The following is a 9,131-nucleotide window of genomic DNA, read 5'->3' on the forward strand; positions in this document are numbered from 1 at the left end:
CGCCTGTAGTGCCACATCATCCATCCATTGCTATATCATCGCTGCATTGATTGCCGCATCTTGATACTTTTCTCAGATATTGTATTATGTGTATTTAGGACTAATATCATCCGTCCATATTTTTTAAACTTTATTTTATGTGTACAAGTTACGGTTTCTGCAGTTTCCACATTTTACGACTTATGATTGCCGCGTCAAATCTTACCTTGGCTAGAATCGACAGATTTTCTATTATGTGTATTTAGGACTATGTATTTAAATTCCTATTCAGATTATACATAAATGCGAAAACTATGATGTCTATGTAAGTTTATATTCTCCGGATAATATTATTAATATCAAAATTCTACACATCATCACTAATTACTTAATATAAAATGCGATTTTGAGCGCTGCGACTTGATAATATGAACCCCTACGCTTCTGATGCATGATTTTTTGTGATAAGGACCTAGGTAACATTCAGAGTCTGCAACGATTGTTTGGATATACATTATAGCAATACCCCACTAAACTATAGGCGGTTATATTACTCTATTGCTCAGAGATAACTCATCCGTCCATATTTTAAACTTGATTTTATGTATACAAGTTACTGTCTCTGCAGCCTCCACATTTTACGACTTATTTTCATTAGACGCAGGCAAGCGATTCTCCAGTTCGGAGCTACGGAAACAAATCACTCGCATGTGCGCGTTCCGAATAGTCTTGTAGAATTTTCTAAAGTCGTAACAGCTTAGTAGCATATACGCGAATCCCAAGGTGAAAATAATCGAACGAACTATAGCCGTAGGCGTGCGATTCGCAGGGCTTTATTTATACAAACTCTATCGATGCCTGTACGCGAACCCCAGCGTTAAAACGATTAGGTCTAATTAACACGTTCTGAAGCCGAAAATTTAGTCAACATCATTGAGATAGCCATGATTTGAAGATGGTGATCGAGTGTGACAATAGCACTCGCCAAGGTTAGACAAACATAACCTTAAACTACTCTCTACTTCACAAAATATAAAGTTATAAAAGTAAGCAGATTTTGTCGATATTGCTTTGTGATGATTTTGATGTTGTTCCATACCGATTGGGAAGATAGCACACCTAATTTCGTAACTAACTACATAATCCCTAGTAACGTAGTAAGACGCATAACGGAATTTACGCAAAATCGGTATTGCTCTGCGATAATTCCGATCACTATGTTTTGATAATGACGTGCTTCCGAGAAATAAATAACATTCATTATACGTTAGATGATACTTTTCCTTGATATTCTATCATGTGTGTTTAGGACTAATGCAACATCACTATGTTTACGACATGTGTGATTTGAACACACTAATTTTGCGTATCACACCACAAACTGCGCAAGCCTTCAAAGTTGATAAGTAAACAAGTATTTGCACTCCATCAGAATACTAAAGTAGCTTTTCGCGTATATGTACCTGTAGCTAATACTAAAGTGCTTATGATTTCAGATTGCTTCAACTTCATGACATTTTCAGTATTAAACAGAAATATAGAACTAGAATACTAACTTTTATTCGTAAATAGCTACTTGTACCTTAATTTAATGGATTTATCTAAGATCATTGCTTTACTTAATCTCTCCAAAATGTGCATTGTACAAGTACCTCAGCATCGAAACCCTCTGGCTATAACTATCTGGCGGTATAATTGGAGCAATACTCGAGTACTAATTTAAAAGTAGCTTAGGTATCTAAATGAGCTCTGAGTCGCTGTTATCTCGCATCTGACCATGGAGTTAACACCGGTATTACCTTCGCTCACTGATGAAAAAGATGAAAGTTATTAAAGAAAGCAGATTTGTATGAAAACTCGTTAAATAGAAGTAAAAGTAGCCTTGAAACATAACTACTTACTGAAAAATCGTTACGTAGAAGTGGGGTTAGTCTACGAACATAAACACCTACTTACTTTTAAATCTCAACTTGTACTTGTATTCGTACTTTACCTTTACACGGCGTTTTTGTATAATGTATACTAATTTTATTAAAAATAAACCAAAAGGACAAATATAATTGATCAAATTCATTCATTTATGCAAAAAATTGAGAGTCTTGTCGTGATGGTCCGTTTCGAAATGCAAGCGGATGAACTAGACCAAAAGTTTCGAAGATGCGTTTTATAATTGCTCTAGGTGTGAAATAGACATCGCACTCTTGCGGGGAAACAACATGAATTCAGTCTTCACACCACAGAAACACAGCCGCTTGGTTAATATCACAAAACCGCAATTGAACTCAAGATTGCCATACACGGAATCGCTGTTAACGATGTCTGACTGCGGCGTTTCGACGAGTAACGAATTCTCGTATTTAGTATTGATTGTGACACATAGTCAAAACAGCGACAGTTTTCACAACCCAGTACATACATTGATCCAACTTATGTAAGGTGAAACACTACGTTCGCAGCAAAAAAAGTTTGCAGGGTATGACCACCACCAACATATAGAGTAGTGAGTGAGTAATTAAACTACATACCCCGATTTTACTATATTCCGAGATCCGGATCACGATTCAAGTCTACCTGAGAATCCGAACTACCCTGTGAAGTTGATATATCAATTGTGAACCGTGAAAGGGTTGTAATCTCGGTGAAATAGTGTGCGACACATTTTTCCACAAGTCGAATGCATGTCGGTTCATACTAAGACCATTAGGAATTTGCACAATGACAGGTTATTGAAACCGATGCCAAAACTCAGTATAATAGATTGATATTGACCGCGTGTATGTTTGACATATATGCAGCATCTTGGATCGGCGGTGGAGCACTGAATGGCACTGCAAAAGTCATCTACTCTCCTAAGCTTGGACTGATCTGGGCTATTGCGCCACTGTGTTACGGGTTTAGTGTTCAAGTACTTTATCTTTACACGACGTTTTTTGTAAAATGAATACTAATTTTATTGAAAAAATAAAAAATAAAAAAGAGCGCAAAATTACATTATATCCCGGAACGCAACAAGAAAAATCGTATGAATTTGTAAACTACTTGTTCATGACATAATAATAATTCTACTTGTACACTTTTTCACACTTTATAACACTTTAAGTAATACTTAACAGTTTCAGTTTTAAATAAAATACGGAATATAAACTAATCGAAAAATTCGGTAACCAATTTCGCGTAGGCTATGCATGCATACAAATGAGGAAAGTTACATCAACGCGTGTTAAAGTAGCTGTATCGAGTTATCGAATGATTTTCTCCTTACATCAAAACAACTAGAATGTATAACTAAATTAAAAAAACGTATCTAAATGAGCTCCAGGGCATTGTGATTATGCTGCATACCAAATTTCATCACACATTTCATGATGGAACAACTTTAAAACTAACGCAGTTCTATAGCAACTTTTGCCTAAATCTGTTTTCGGTAGCGTGTACATATAAATAGTCAGATTTAATAACAGAATTATCATGCTAATATGTGACTCCTCACCTTGAAACTTGGTACGTAGTTGTAGGACATTGTGATTATGCAGCATACCAAATTTCCTCACGCATTTCATAATGGAACAACTTTAAAACTAACGCGGTTCTACATCGACTTTTTGCGTACATCTGTTTTGCGTGGGGGGGGGGGGCGTATAGCACGTACCTATACATAGTCCACTTCAACAACGGAATTACCATGCTTAACATTGAATCCCAACTCGAAACTTGATACGTAGTTGTAGGACATTATGGTAATGCACCATGCTAAATTTCATCACACATCTAATGATGGAGCACCTTTAAAACTAACGCAGTCGAATACCGACTTTTACGCATATCTGTTTTGCGCGAACATAGCATATACCTATACATAGTCAATTTTAATAGCAGAATTACCGTGTTAAACATTGAATTCCCACCTTGAAAGTTGGTACGCGGTTATAGGAGATTATAACAATGCACCATCCCAAATCCCATCACACATTTCATGATGGAACAACTTTAAAACTAACGCGGCTCTACATCGACTTTTTGCGTACATCTGTTTTGTGGGAGCGTATAGCACGTAGCCTACCCATACATAGCCAACTTTAATAACGGAATTACCATGCTTAACATTGAATCCCAACTCGAAACTTGATACGTAGTTATAGAACATTATGGCAATTCACCATGCTAAATTTCATCACACATCTAATGATGGAACACCTTTGAAACTATCGCAGTCGAATACCAACTTTTACGCATATCTGTTTTTCGTGAACATAGCATATACCCATACATAGTCAATTTTAATAACAGAATTAGCATGCTAAACATTAAATTCTCACCTTGAACGTTGATACGCGGTTGTAGGACATAATAACAATGCACCATACCAAATTTCGTCAGACATTTCATGATGTAACACCTTTAAAACCAACGCAGTTCTATACAGACTTTTGGCTAAATCTGTTTTTCCGTAGCGTAGCACGTACCTATACATAGTCAACTTTAATAACGGATTTAGCATGTTAATAATCGACTTAGTTTTAAATGAAATACGGAATATAAACTAATCGAAAAATTAGGTAACCAATTTCGCGTAGGCTATGCATGCATACAAATGAGGAAAGTTACATCAACGCGTGTTAAAGTAGCTGTATCGAGTTATCGGATGATTTTCTCCTTACATCAAAACAACTAGAATGTATAACTAAATTAAAAAACGTATCTAAATGAGCTCCAGGGCATTGTGATTATGCTGCATACCAAATTTCATCACACATTTCATGATGGAACAACTTTAAAACTAACGCAGTTCTATAGCAACTTTTGCCTAAATCTGTTTTCGGTAGCGTGTACATATACATAGTCAGATTTAATAACAGAATTATCATGCTAATATGTGACTCCTCACCTTGAAACTTGGTACGTAGTTGTAGGACATTGTGATTATGCAGCATACCAAATTTCTTCACGCATTTCATAATGGAACAACTTTAAAACTAACGCGGTTCTACATCGACTTTTTGCGTACATCTGTTTTGCGTGGGGGCGTATAGCACGTACCTATACATAGTCAACTTTAACAACGGAATTACCATGCTTAACATTGAATCCCAACTCGAAACTTGATACGTAGTTGTAGGACATTATGGCAATGCACCATGCTAAATTTCATCACACATCTAATGATGGAACACCTTTAAAACTAACGCAGTCGAATACCGACTTTTACGTATATCTGTTTTGCGTGAACATGGCATATACCTATACATAGTCAATTTTAATAGCAGAATTACCGTGTTAAACATTGAATTCCCACCTTGAAAGTTGGTACGCGGTTATAGGAGATTATAACAATGCACCATACCAAATCCCATCACACATTTCATGATGGAACAACTTTATAACTAACGCGGCTCTACATCGACTTTTTGCGTACATCTTTTTTGTGGGAGCGTATAGCACGTAGCCTACCCATACATAACCAACTTTAATAACGGAATTACCATGCTTAACATTGAATCCCAACTCGAAACTTGATACGTAGTTATAGGACATTATGGCAATTCACCATGCTAAATTTCATCACACATCTAATGATGGAACACCTTTGAAACTATCGCAGTCGAATACCAACTTTTACGCATATCTGTTTTTCGTGAACATAGCATATACCCATACATAGTCAATTTTAATAACAGAATTAGCATGCTAAACATTAAATTCTCACCTTGAACGTTGATACGCGGTTGTAGGACATAATAACAATGCACCATACCAAATTTCGTCAGACATTTCATGATGTAACACCTTTAAAACCAACGCAGTTCTATACAGACTTTTGGCTAAATCTGTTTTTCCGTAGCGTAGCACGTACCTATACATAGTCAACTTTAATAACGGATTTAGCATGTTAATAATCGACTCCCCACCTTGAAACTCGGTACGCAGTTGTAAGACATTATGAAAATGCACCATGTCAAATTTTGTTACGCATTTCATGATTGAACAACTTTAAAACTAACGCAGTTCCATACCGACTTTTGCGAGTGCGTAGCACGTACCTATATGCATACTCAACTTTCATAACGGAATTACCGAGCTAAACATTGAATGCGCAACTTGAAGATTGGTTCACAGGTGTAGGGCAGTATGACAATAGAACACATCAAATTTCATCACACATTTCATGATGGAACACCTTTAAAACTAACGCAGTTCTATACCAACTTCGCGTGAATCTGTTTGCGGGAGCGTAGCACGTGCCTATGCGTGATCAACTTTAGTGATGGAATTACATATGTAATTAAGTTTCAACACTTTTACAATGATTCGTCTTGCTTCCTATAACACCCCACTCGAGAAAATGCGTCGTAGGATATAGATGAAACTAGCACCACTCATCAAGACCGCTGAAAACAGTACATTTCAACATTTAATAGCAGTAAATTTCTAGTAAAGTACAAGACGTGATGATTTCCGAGTGAGTTAAAAAGTAAGTATTGCAGGTATAGTTTACCTGAAAACCGAATACTCTGAAATAGAAGTAGATGCAGTGTAAATAGTTAATCACTTAATTAAGTTTAGTGCAAGCAGATAAAACCTATACTTGAGTAGTACAAAATGCACGAGTACTTCGCTATCGCCTCCCTCCATGTAATAAGTGTCTACGGTTTAAGATTGCTTTTACCGATACTCGTCGGTTTCAGTTTTAGATAGAATTCGGAAACCAAATAATTTCATAAACATAAGCTAATTTAATGAATTTACTCGAATGTACTATGCCGCGCTGATAAGATTAATTATAATATACTTATCATATTACAGCGATTTTTCTAGCGTAGAAATCTTTAAAATGTAGTAAGCAGGCCAAATGAAGATATTCGTTGAGCTGAATAAACAAAAAAATACTCTAGACTACTTTATCGGTACTTTACAGTTACAGTTTTAGATAAAAATTTGTCCCTTTCACCTATAATTACAACTCCTCGCTATCTAAACATGTTTAGAATATATTATTTGCGATGATACGAACCCGTGAAGTACTCAAGTTGCTTTTCGTAGGATATAGATGAAACTGACAACACTCACCAAGACCAGTGATCCACTGAAAAAAGTACATTGTAGCAGTAAAGTCCTACTAAAGTACAAGAATTAATGATTTCCCAGTTGGTTAAAAAGTAAGTATTGAGGTATAGTTTGCTCGAAAAAGCGAAAAACTCTGAAATAGAAGTAGATGCAGTGTAAATAGGTAATCACTTCATTAAGTATAGCGCAAGCAGGCCAAACCTATACTTAAGAACTGCAAATGTACAAGTACTTCGCTATGTTCTCCCTCCACGTAAAAAGTGACTAGGTTTTAGAGTACTTTATCGGTACTCGACAGTTTCAGTGTTAGATAAAATTTGGTACGACTTTAAATTTTAAAGTAGTTTGAGCTTACGTTTGTATCACCTTGACAAGTAACATTATCAGACATGAAAATGATACTATCACCGAATATAGAAGTTAACACGCGTCAATGTGCTTCGGAATTCACGAGAAATTGCTTACTAAGAGAAGTATATTGTTGTATACACAATAGTGGAGAGAATATTTAAAATGTAGTAAGCAGGCCGATGGGTATTCGTTTAGTTGTATAGACATAAAAAACATTCCCGCGCGCTCTTAAACAAAACACTTCCTAACCCTACCACCTAATACTAAGACGCGCGCGGGAATGTTTTTTATGTCTAAACTGTCGCCCTTAGAGCCATAAGGCTATCATGGGGAATCTTTTCATGCTCTAAATGTTTCCCGGTTTTCTCTAAATGTCCCGTTTAGATTTAGAGGAATATAACATCAAATGTATAATCTCAGGTATATCGGGCGACATTCATAGCCCCAACCGGGCAAGACCGGGACCCTAACCTAATCATAACTTTAACTAGAACTACTATATTTTTTGAACTAGCAACTTGAACAGGGGTGGCCAACCTTTTCAGCCAAATCGTCACATTCGATTGACGAACTTTTCTGCGGGCCACTAGCCGCGCCAAGTGCGAAGTGCGTCGGAACTGATATTTCAATCATCACATCTCGAGTGTTGCGGCCAGACTAATCAAATTTTTGATTGGCCTTGCAAGTTCACACTCTGTGCAATCCATTTTTGATAATACTACTAATTTCGGAAATTAACTCTCGAGCTATGGGTTGCCCGACCCTGAACTAGAACCATCAACTTTTCAAAATCTGCAATAAGAAGTAGAACTAGCCTACTCACTTTCAAATATCCGCAACTAGAACCAAAAACTATTCACTTTTTCAAATCCACAACTAGAACTACTTAGTACTTAGTTTTAGTAACTAAAATTAACTGAGTAGGTTGATGTACAATGTTGCCTACATGTTCGACTACACTACAAAAAATATACAAATTTGGTCTCACTTTCAGCAATCTCAGTCCTAATAAGTGAGCAGGGTTGTAACCAAGTCACAAGTCGATCCCACTTCAATAGTTTTGACTAGATTCAAGTCAATTCATTTTCAATTTACCAACGTGTCAAATCCGAGTCCAACTCATCGAGCAGAGCGTCGAGTTCGAGACATGGTTTTATGACTCGAGTCCAAGTCATTGTGTTGACTGCTCAGTTTCCAGTTCAAGTCTATCTTCCATTAATTTGGGTCTTACTTTCGAGACAGAAAGTAGCCTACTTGGCAAGAACAATTGGTCTTTCAGACTTCTTTTTCTAACATAATGATTCAAGACCAAATTTGTCTGACCTTTTTGTAGTGGTATGCTACGCAAAAACTGGCTGACATTCCACCATGACAAATATAGAAATATTACGATGCACTAGTGCTGGGCAAAATCGAGTGCTTGAGTGATTCGATTCTGAATCACTTATTACACTTCGATTCGAGTATCATCATGATGACATCACAACACAATGTACTATGCCAAAATTTAAGTGTGTAGGCTACCTTTTATGCCACCATAAAGAAGATAATGCCTATTGTCCGTCACATTAAAGATACTTTGTTTTTTCGACCATACCATTTTCATTGCACTGCTTGACTGTTATGGCCATGGGATGGTCATGACTTCGGTAATGTGTTATTTCCAGCAACGTTCGTAGCTTTGTGCTATATCTCGTATGTTGCGACACGGCCAATCAAGGTTTCAAGGCTTACTCAGT

This window comes from Botryllus schlosseri, chromosome 11 (genome assembly GCF_051294905.1).
Source record: "Botryllus schlosseri isolate E-star chromosome 11, Bs_hap1, whole genome shotgun sequence".
Taxonomy (NCBI): domain Eukaryota; kingdom Metazoa; phylum Chordata; class Ascidiacea; order Stolidobranchia; family Styelidae; genus Botryllus; species Botryllus schlosseri.